This window comes from Gossypium hirsutum, chromosome A05 (genome assembly GCF_007990345.1).
Source record: "Gossypium hirsutum isolate 1008001.06 chromosome A05, Gossypium_hirsutum_v2.1, whole genome shotgun sequence".
Lineage (NCBI taxonomy): Eukaryota > Viridiplantae > Streptophyta > Magnoliopsida > Malvales > Malvaceae > Gossypium > Gossypium hirsutum.
This window is the reverse complement of record NC_053428.1, coordinates 84,782,800-84,794,172: the sequence shown is the minus strand read 5'-3', so window position 1 is coordinate 84,794,172 and position 11,373 is coordinate 84,782,800. Positions and strand designations below refer to the sequence as shown.

The following is an 11,373-nucleotide window of genomic DNA, read 5'->3' as shown; positions in this document are numbered from 1 at the left end:
TATTCAACATGCATCTTTTATCGTATCAAATAAACATCAAAACGGTCATAATCACAGTTTCAAACATCAAGAATAAGTTTGAGCAATAATCAACATATCACGATTCAAACTTTAAATCCCTAGAACAAATAAACTATGGAAATATCCAAAATATCATGCAAAATTTATGCAACAATTCTACCACATTGTCTTTATTTCCCCAAAACATAAACGAATTAATAACACCTACGAAATAAAGCTAACATCTTGCTTGGATCACCCCTCGGAAATCACATTGCTCACACCGGCATACAACTAATCTGCAATGTTTTAAAAGGAGTGGGTGAGCTTAACTAGCTCAGTGAATGCTCAGAATAACCACAATGCACACACAATATCAAAGGTTAAACAATAGCATACTACAACAAATTCACAACCATATGCAAATCAAGTCAAAATAACATATTCACGTTTCATTAAGTCATAAAAGTAACATATACTCCTACATGCAATTATACTCAACTCATATATAATTTATTTAACAATAATTCATCAAGACTAAACAACTTATACATGCTTTAATAACTCACAAGTCTAGTTGATATATTCACATACATATTCACAAGTTAAATGGAAACGACCCAGACCACAATTACATATGCAATTTACTATGAGAACATACTAACATTTTCATGAAACTTAAATAAACTCATTAGCATATTATTCACATGTTTAAGTGTTCACCTCACATCGTATTACCATAACAAGTAAGATCACATTTACACAATAATTTGCATAGCAACCTGTAACACCCCTCGCCCGCATCCGACGCCGGGACGGGGTTCGAGGTGCTACCTGACTTTTGCTAACACTTCCATACTAAACAGGGCCATGAAATCTCAAATAATTAAAAAATTTTATTTTCACATACAATCTGTCCCATATACGGGCTTATGAGGCCCAAAACATACATCCGGAGTGGTTCGGGACCCAACCGAGAACTCATGAAAAACTTAGAAAATCTCTACGCCCGTGTGCTAGGGACACGCCCGTGTCCCAAACCCGTGTCCAAAAACCTGGACAAATACAAGGTTATTTTCCAAGCCATTTTGTCACACTCACAATAGATACACGCATACTTTACAATAACATACAACATGGAAAAATTAGGTACTTAAACATTCCTAACATGTCATGATTATGGCAATTTCACATGCAATAGATATCATAGATTTTACTCACATCTTTACCACATTCATACTATAATCATTATAAACTCATCACATAATACCATAGCACATGCATGCATAATTAAAATAGATTTACAACCCCATAATCAAAATAGGCCAACACATATGGTTAAATCCATATCACATACTCTAATATTTAAACTCCTATACATGTCATAGGCTCAAAGTACTTGAAATCACTACACCAATAGCGTTAGCTTGACAGTGTGATAATATCTCTGACGGCCTCCAACCCGAGCTAACCTAGAAACTCTAGAAAACATGGGAAAGAAGAGGGGGGTTAAGCTTTTGCTTAGTAAGTTCATATGAAAACAATAAGCACTCATTAACTTGTTTTATCAATGTTTACAACATATTCTCAAGTTCACTACAAGCTGTCTTTCTGAGCAACAGTCACTAAATTATTTATATCTGGAGCTACAAAACTCCGAATTAAGTTTTGTTAATTTTCCCTGAAGCTAGACTTATTTTCATTTCTTCCATAAAATTTTCAGAATTTTTGGTTAAGCCGAATAATACAGTTTATTCCTCAAAGTTACCCCTGATTCACTGTCTGACAGTTCCGACCCTTCTGTACTAAAGTTCAATTATCTCATAGTACAAGACTCGAATAATGTTCTCGTCTATTTCTATTGAAACTAGACTCATATGTATACTCACTAATTTTTTTCTAGAATTTTTTGCTAGGCCAATTAGTACAGTTTATTAGTTAAAGTCTCCCCTGTTTCAGGGTATGACCACTCTGACCCCTGTGCACTACAAATAGAATTTATCCCTGTACAAAATTCCAACGACCATGGCGTTTATTTCTCCTAAAAACAGACTCAATAAGGAATCCATGCATGTAAGGTGTGACTCTTAATAATTTTTTCACAATTTTTGGTGAATTTCTAAAGTCAGAACAGGGGATCTCGAATTCATTCAGACCCTGTTTCACAAGAATTCAAATATCACACAATATGGAATTCTTTTTCTTCCCCTGTTTCTTTCATGTGAAAATAGACTCATTAAGCTTTAATCCCATATTTTATTCTGCCTCTAACTCATTTTCCACTATTTTTAGTGTATTTTCAAAGTTACACTACTGCAGTAACTCAAATCTGTCAAGGCTAAATTACTCATTCATGATCATTGTTCACAAAATTAATACAACATCGTTTGTATAATCATCACCGAGACATTCATATCACATTTTCATTTATCATCTTACCATATTGTTATTATGTCGAGTTTTCAACCCGAGAGTACATACCTGTTCAAAGTATCCATTTCACAATATTTACCAATACGTCCCTTTCATCTCGAGTATTCCTCCATTTGAGTAGAATTTTACCCGTTGAACACATCGGAATATAATTTGGATACATGGAAAGTTTGCACATAAGTGCCACATATGTAGCCAAGCTACCATGTAACCCGCCCATAAGTGAACTCGGACTCTACTCAACGAGCTCGGATGCCTAGTTACATCTCACGAACTCGGACTCAACTCAACGAGTTCGAACATTCGCATCCATAAGTGAACTCGGACTCAACTCAACGAGTTCGGATGCTCAACCATCCTAGTGACATGTCACTTGTATCCTAATCTATTCCTAAGGTTCAAACGGGATTTTCTTCGAACACATATCCTTGCCATCTTCTGTAAAATACCGAAACCAATACTCGGTAGCACTTTATATTTAACAGATAATACACATAACTTGCATTTTATTCGAAAATAACCACAAAGCATATATTTATGATAAAAATTAGCATATCATATATTTAACATCAATAACTTAAAAATAACAATTATGCTACATTATTTACACATGAACTTACCTCGATACCACAAAGGTGAAAAAAAAGACGTAATTATCCCTTAATCGATTTCTTTCTGTTCTAGGTCCAAATATCGATTTTCATCATCTAAAATATCACATTCAACTTATTAAAATAATGTACTGATCAAATTAGTCCATTGACACACTTGGGCAATTTTTACAATTTTGCCCCTATATTTTGCCAAAATTACCAAATTACCCCTAGGCTCGTAAAATAATTTTTATCACATATCTTTACTCCTTGAGTCTAGATGAACCATTTTCATAACTATAGCAACTTATAATTTCAGCTATTTCACACATTTACAACTCATTTTACAACTTAGCAATCTAGCCCTTTTTAAGGTGTTTTCATGCAATTTCTTTCACAAAAGTTGTTTATTAGACAACTAGGACTCATAATCTTCCATAAAAAAACAGCAAACAACACATTTACTCTCATGGAAAAACCCTAGACTCTTCATCATTTTGCAAAATAGACCCCTCATATGAAAGCTCATGCTTTAGGGGTTCCAAAAATGTAAAAATCATCAAGCAAAGACATTAAAATCACTTACAAGCAAGGGAAATATGTTGCTGAAATTTTCCAGCTTCAAAGCCCTTTCTTTGCTGCATATTTCGGTGAAGGAGAAGAGAAAAATGATAGCTTTTTCTTTTTAATTTGTTAATAATAAAACTAGTCAAAATTGGTGACCAAATTTCACCTAATTTTGACTTTTCAACAATTTTGTCTCCCATGGCCTGCCATCACACTTTCAATGGCCTAATTTCACTTTAAAGACCCCTAATTTAAGATACAAGGCAATTTAACACCTTTAGGTATTAAAACACAACTTTTACCTTTTACCCAATTTAGTCCTTTTTCGAAATTGGACTAGAAATTGCTAAAATTAACTTACCAAAATTTACATGCACTTATAAAATTATATTATAACACATAAAATAATACTAAAATAATTTTCTCTGGCCTCAAAATAGTGGTACCGAAACCACTGTTCCGACTAGGCCCAAAATCGGGCTGTTACACAACCACATACTCATTTAGGCATACATCACATTACACATGTCGAAACCATCCATTAATTTAAAAATTTTAAATTTAAAAAGGGGGAAATCGACTTTTGAAAAACAAATGCATGGAGTCGCCACTGATCTTTTGTTTTGGTGTGATCGAATCACCTAAAAATGAGGTTAGTTTAATAAAACATTTTTGGTTTATTAAAACAATGATTTTGGTCTACGAACTTTTGAGAAAACGGGTTCGGGAGTCGGTTACGCATGAGGAAGGATTAGCACCCTCACTACGCCCAAAATTGGTACCGAATCGATTAAATACTGTCCTTATGTCTAAAATTAAAAAAAGGTTTTTGAAATGTAGTTCTTTTTTATAACGTTTGAGTAACCCGAGTTGATTGTCAAAAATCTTCTTGTTTCGACATCCGAAAATTTATAATTCAAGAATTACAAAAGGATGCTCAACTATTTAGTCCAACGAAAAATCGAAGCCCAGCACGGTAGGGTACAATTCCTCAAATTCCCAAACATTAACCATTGCCTTACCTTATAAAATACGTGTGAAATTCTGAGAAGATATTAGATTGTTTTTGGATAAATGAAAAAGCGCAACCCAACACGATAGGGCTCGATTCCCAAATCGCCAAATATCGAACATCGCCTTCATTTTTAAATTTTTTTTATAAAAATGAGTGAGAATATAAAGGAATGTTCGATCGTTTTGAGCAAACGAGAAATCACAACCCAGCACGATAGGGCATGATTCTCGAATTGTCAAATGCCGAATATTGCCTTCGTTTTAAAAAGTTTTTAGAAAACACAAATGAAATTCTAAAGAGACATTCAATTATTTTGGGCAACTGAGAAATTGCAACCCAGCACGGTAGGGCACGATTCCCCGATATTTCAAAATACAAATCATTGCCTTATTTGGAAAATTTCATTATCGAATAGTAACGAATACAATATTTAAACAACATGTATTATTAGTTTGGGTTAAAATAAAGCGATTTATTGGATAAATGTATTAGGGTCTAATTTGAGGCAATGATATGAAATGAAGTATAGTGCGACATGGAACAATAATTCATACATAAAATATTCCACAAGTGCATGGCAATAATAGGAACACGAGTAAGCAGAAACATACACGCAATTGCGATAATTTCACAACATACATTATTTATCATTAAGCTTAATAAACATAGAAATGAAGTAATAGTATAAAACAACTTAAATCAAATAATAAGATAATCTTAAATATAAAAAATATATATGTAAAGGGTTTAAAATAAATACTTGTAAAAGCAACTTAGAGTGAATGATAAAGCATAGTTTAAAATCATTAATGAAAAGTCTAAAATAAATGGTACATAAAAAGAAATTTACAACAAATAATATACGTAGTATATAAAAAAAACAACTTCTCATAAATATATATATATATATATATATAAAAATAATGTGTAAAAGGTTTAAGATAAAAACATGTGAAAATCTGAAAATAAATAATCCATACAAAAGAAAGTTTAAGGATAAACATTCTATAAACTTAAAATAATAAGCTATTCAAAAATAATATATAAGGAGGGTTTAAAATGAATAAATAAAAAGCAAATGTAAAGTGGTTAACATATATATAATAGTTCAAAATGATTTATGTAAAAAGGATTTAAAATAAATGATATGCAAGATAATTTAAGATAAATAATGGAAATAAGTTTAAAATGAATATTATGTAGTGAGAAATTCAAAATAAGTAATATACAAAACATCTTAAAAAATAAATGGTATATAAAAAAATAGATAATACATATAAAAATTTGAAATTGATAATATATGAAAAAAGAGAAAAAAAATTTAAAGTAAATAATAAAACAATTTAAAATGAATAATACATAAAAATAAGTTTAAAATAAATAATGTATAAAGCCACCTAAAGTAAAAAAAAACATAAAAAGGTTTCAAATAAAGAATGTATAAAAACTTAAAATAAATAATACTAAAGAAACTTAAAATAAATAAATACAAAAGAAATTTAAAGGTGAATAACATGCAAAGTAGTTTAAATGGAATGCTATATGTGAAGACTTGAAATGAATAATAATTTAAAATAAGGAGTATACAAAACATTTTAGAATAAATAAAATGTAGAAAGTTTAAAATAAAAAAATGGAATTGAAAACGACTACCATATAAAATAGTATATCTAAGTAGTCAGGTGTAAAAAAATTGAGAATGAATAATATGTATATTAAACAGTTTAAAATAAATTGGTATCTAAAAGTTTTCAAAATAAGTGATATATAATATTTTAAAACAAATAATGTATATGAAAGTTAAAAATGAATAATAGCCCAAAATATGTAAAAACTTAGAATACATGATAATAATACAAATTTAAAATACATAATATAAAAAAAAAACAAGCTTTGAATAAATGAATAATAAAATAGTTTCCTAAAAAAAACAAGCTTTGAATAAATAAATAATAAAATAGTTTCCTAAAGAATGAAATAATAAATAAATAAATTAAATAGATTAGGACTAGGCTGAAATTGAATTAAAAATTAAGGTAAAAATTGTAAATAATGAAAAGAAGGCCATCAAGGATCGAAATGAATCACACTGAAACAACGAAGGACTAGCTGGGAAATATTCCCAGCCTTTTATGCGCAGTGTTTCAAAGGACCCAAATGTAACCCAAACGAAATCTAAAAGCTAAATTAAAAAAACAAAAGAAAACAGAAAATGGGGCCTGATCGAATGGAGTTGCAAAGGAGAAGGACTAATCTCGCAAATCTCCCATTTAGGGATAATACACACCCCCCACTCTACCAAACGCGTCGTTTCATCATCATCATTTAAACCAAAAAACCTTTCCTTTTTCAATTTCATTACCAGCCCTCAATTTTAAACAAAAGAACAGAGAGCTTCTCTACTCTCTCCCCCTCCCCCTTTCTCTTTTCAGCTAGGGTTTCGAAAACCCATCATCGCCGCCGTTATGTCGCCGTAGAGGGCGATCGGAGTCACGAAAAGGAGGTTTTCAACCTCTATTTCTAAAGTGTTCGAAGACCGCGTTTTCTTAACCCCCAAAAGCACGAGAGAACAGACTCCCCATTTTCCTTTTTTGGGAGCCGATTCCAACGACGGAGTAGGGCTCCGATGTTGCAGCTCTGAGGTTTGGGTAAGTCCTCTTCTCTCTTTCTTTTTTATTTTTGTTTCAAAACTAATTTTAGAACCCCAAAAATAAAGAAATAAAAAATGAAATATAAGGAAACGAAGAAGATAACAGAGAATGAAACTCAACCTTTTGTGTGTGTTTTTTGATTGCTTGATCGTATAGAATTACAATTTTTTTATGTATTCCCAAAATCTCCCCGATTACAAGATTAAAATCTGGCTTTATAGCCGAAAAGAAAGAGGAAAAATAAATCAAAATACACTATTTTCTTTGTTTTGTTTTTTTGCTGCTGGGTTTGTCTTGTTCGCAGGTACGGAGTGCGCTCGGGTACGGGGGCTGTGCTGGAGGGTACGGAGGTAGCTGGCGTGAGGGCTCGGTTGTGGTGCAAACAAGCTGTTAAGGTTCTGCCTTAGCTTGTGTTCTTGGGCCAGGGTAGTTAGGCTTAGGATTGGGTTATTGCAAATGGGTTGGGATTTTGGGCTATGGGGTTGTATTAGGTTTAGGTTTTAAATTTGGGTAATGTAATTTGGACTGATGGACTTTTTTGGTTTAATTTTATTTTCGGTTTATTTTGGGTTTCAAAGGGGCTGGGCCAAAATTGGTCACTACAGCTGCCCCTCTTTGCTCATTGTCGTGCAACAAGAATAGAGCAAAGACTTCAAAAGGGACCAAATTTGTCCGGCCTAGCTAAGTCTCAAAGTCTTGATCCTCATCTTCCCTAAAGGTATTCTGACTTCAGGAGTGTCAAATTGGCTATCTTCAACTTGCTTCTTGAGAACTCGGGAGCACCAATCTGTTATTTTCGATCTGCTCTCTGCCAATACAGAGATGCCAAATCTGTCATCCTTGATCTGCTCTCTGTCAACACAGAGATGTCAAATCTGCTATCTTCGATCTACTCTCCGCCAACACAGAGACGCCAAATCTGCTATCTTTGATCTGCTCTCCGCCAATACAGAGACGCCAAATCTGCTATCTTTGATCTGCCCCCTGACAATACAGAGACGCCAAATGTGTTATCTTCGATCTACTCTCCACCAATACAGAGATGCCAAATCTGCTATCTTCGATCTGCTCTCCGCCAATACAGATACGCCAAATTTGCTATCTTCGATCTGCCCTCTGACAATACAGAGACGCCAAATCTGCTATCTTTGATCTGCTCTCTGCCAATACAGAGACGCCAAATCTGCTATCTTTGATCTGCTCTCCGCCAATACAGAGACGCCAAATCTGCTATCTTCGATCTGCCCTCTGACAATACAGAGACGCCAAATCTGCTATCTTTGATCTGCTCTCCGCCAATACAGAGACGCCAAATCTGCTATCTTCGATCTGCCCTCTGACAATATAGATACGCCAAATCTGCTATCTTTGATCTGCTCCCTGCCAATACAGAGATGCCAAATTTGCTATCTTCGATCTGCTCTCCGCTAATATAGAGACGCCAAATCTGCTATCTTCGATCTGCCCTCTGACAATACAGAGATGCCAAATCTGCTATCTTTGATCTGCTCCCTGCCAATACAGAGATGCCAAATCTGCTATCTTTGATCTGCTCTCCACCAATACAGAGACGCCAAATCTACTATCTTCAATTTGCTCTCCGCCAATACAGAGACGCCAAATCTGCTATCTTTGATATGCCTTCTGACAATCCAGAGATGCCAAATCTACTATCTTCGATCTGCTCTCCGCCAATACAGAGATGCCAAATCTGCTGGATTCACCAATGTCGCTACGCTGTCTTCTAAAGACATGATGTGTAGAATGGGTTTCCTATATCTGCGTATATCAAATAACTAGGATGCTATGATCGAGATCAATCAAATGTCCCTAACTAGATGAATGATTATGAATGTAGAAATGTTATGAGAGTGATTCCTTTTTAAATGTTTAAGGTGTCATTGCCCATAATTCGTTCGGGTTCTATCATTGATGTGCTATCACGTCTTCCTACTTAGTCGTTATCTCTGACAGAAAATTTGAAGAAATAGTCCAAATTTGGACTACTTTTTTTCAATGTTTTCCAACTTCGAACCTGCTCTCCGCCAATACAGAGATGCCAAATCTGCTGGATTTGGCAATGTCGCTACGCTGTCTTCTAAAGACATGATGTGTAGAATGGGTTTCCTATATCTGCGTATATCAAATAACTAGGATGCTATGATCGAGATGAATCAAATATCCCTAACTAGATGAATGATTATGAATGTAGAAATGTTATGAGAGTGATTCCTTTTTAAATGCTTAAGGTGTCATTGCCCATAATTCGTCCGGGTTCTATCATTGATGTGCTATCACGTCTTCCTGCTTAGCCGTTATCTCTGACAGAAAATTTGAAGAAATAGTCCAAATTTGGACTACTCTTTTTCAATGTTTTCCAACTTCGAACCTGGTTAGTCCTGACTAGTGGCCCTGTTTCAAATCCTTGCATTATTTAGAGACTTTCCAGAGTAATATGCATAACATCTTTTGTGTAAATATTACATGTTCAAAAATCGTGATTTCAACAAAAATGCTCGAAAGAGATTATCATAATGGACAAATGGAATTTTATTAAGCAAAATTTGATGCGAATACATTGGAGAATGAATCTGATAAGGTGCAAAAAAAATGAGAAAAAGGTGCCCTAGATATTGCAGCACAAGTTTCACTATTACAATTTCTCAAAGGCTCCTTCAAACCAAATGTGTATTCAGGAGATCCTATGTATTTTGTTGATGCTCCAATGTGTATTGTTCTTCTGTCTTGCTGATTTCGGAAGGACAAGACTACCATATGCCCCATATTCTAAATTTGAGCTGCCCGTTTTCGGGTTTTCAACTCAAAGCCCCTTTTGGTTCCAAAGTGCCCTTTACGGGTTTTCACCTTGGCCTCTCCCCCTTTTCTTTTTTTAGAAGATTTCAGAGCGCCCTTTGCGGGTTTTCACTCTGGCCTCTTTTTCTTCAAGTAAAATACTTCTTGACCGAATCCGAATTTATAGGATTGGGTAAGTCTCTACCGTCCATCTCGGCTAGAATTAATGCTCTTCCGGAGAAAGCTTTCTTCACAGTTTCAAACATCAAGAATAAGTTTGAGCAATAATCAACATATCACGATTCAAACTTTAAATCCCTAGAACAAATAAACTATGGAAATATCCAAAATATCATGCAAAATTTATGCAACAATTCTACCACATTGTCTTTATTTCCCCAAAACATAAACGAATTAATAACACCTACGAAATAAAGCTAACATCTTGCTTGGATCACCCCTCGGAAATCACACTGCTTACACCGGCATACAACTAATCTGCAATGTTTTAAAAGGAGTGGGTGAGCTTAACTAGCTCAGTGAATGCTTAGAATAACCACAATGCACACACAATATCAAAGGTTAAACAATAGCATACTACAACAAATTCACAACCATATTCAAATCAAGTCAAAATAACATATTCACGTTTCATTAAGTCATAAAAGTAACATATACTCCTACATGCAATTACACTCAACTCATATATAATTCATTTAACAATAATTCATCAAGACTAAACAACTTATACATGCTTTAATAACTCACAAGTCTAGTTGATATATTCACATACATATTCACAAGTTAAATGGAAACGACCCAGACCACAATTACATACGCAATTTACTATGAGAACATACTAACATTTTCATGAAACTTAAATAAACTCATTAGCATATTATTCACATGTTTAAGTGTTCACCTCACATCGTATTACCATAACAAATAAGATCACATTTACACAATAATTTACATAGCAACCACATACTCATTTAGGCATACATCACATTACACATATATACATTTTAAGATAATTTGACACTTGAAGCTAGTAGACAATATTTTTTGTCCGAGCCCAATTGGAGACTCATTTGTTCCCTTTAAATTTTTGTTCTCTTTACCCAATTTTGGTCAATTTAAGGCATTTATTTTTCTTTCTTTTTTCTTTCCTTTTTGGGTCTGTCAAGGGCCCAAATTATTATTATCATTACTACTATTATTATTATCTCTTTTTTTAACAAATAAATAATATTGAAAAACAATATATATATAGATGAAATGGAATGAAAGGAAAAAAAAGACTTTTCATATTTTGTTCTTT

The 11,373-nt window shown here is 33.6% G+C and overlaps 1 long non-coding RNA gene across 1 annotated transcript; it reads right to left on the bottom strand.

The window, feature by feature from the left end:
• LOC107956998 (uncharacterized) lies at positions 1 to 3,696 on the bottom strand. The gene is made up of 2 exons (XR_001700313.2): positions 3,613 to 3,696; positions 1 to 299 (listed from the first exon to the last, which is right to left on the bottom strand). It is a non-coding gene; the product is annotated as an uncharacterized lncRNA (long non-coding RNA).
• Between the last annotated feature and the right edge of the window lie 7,677 nt (positions 3,697 to 11,373).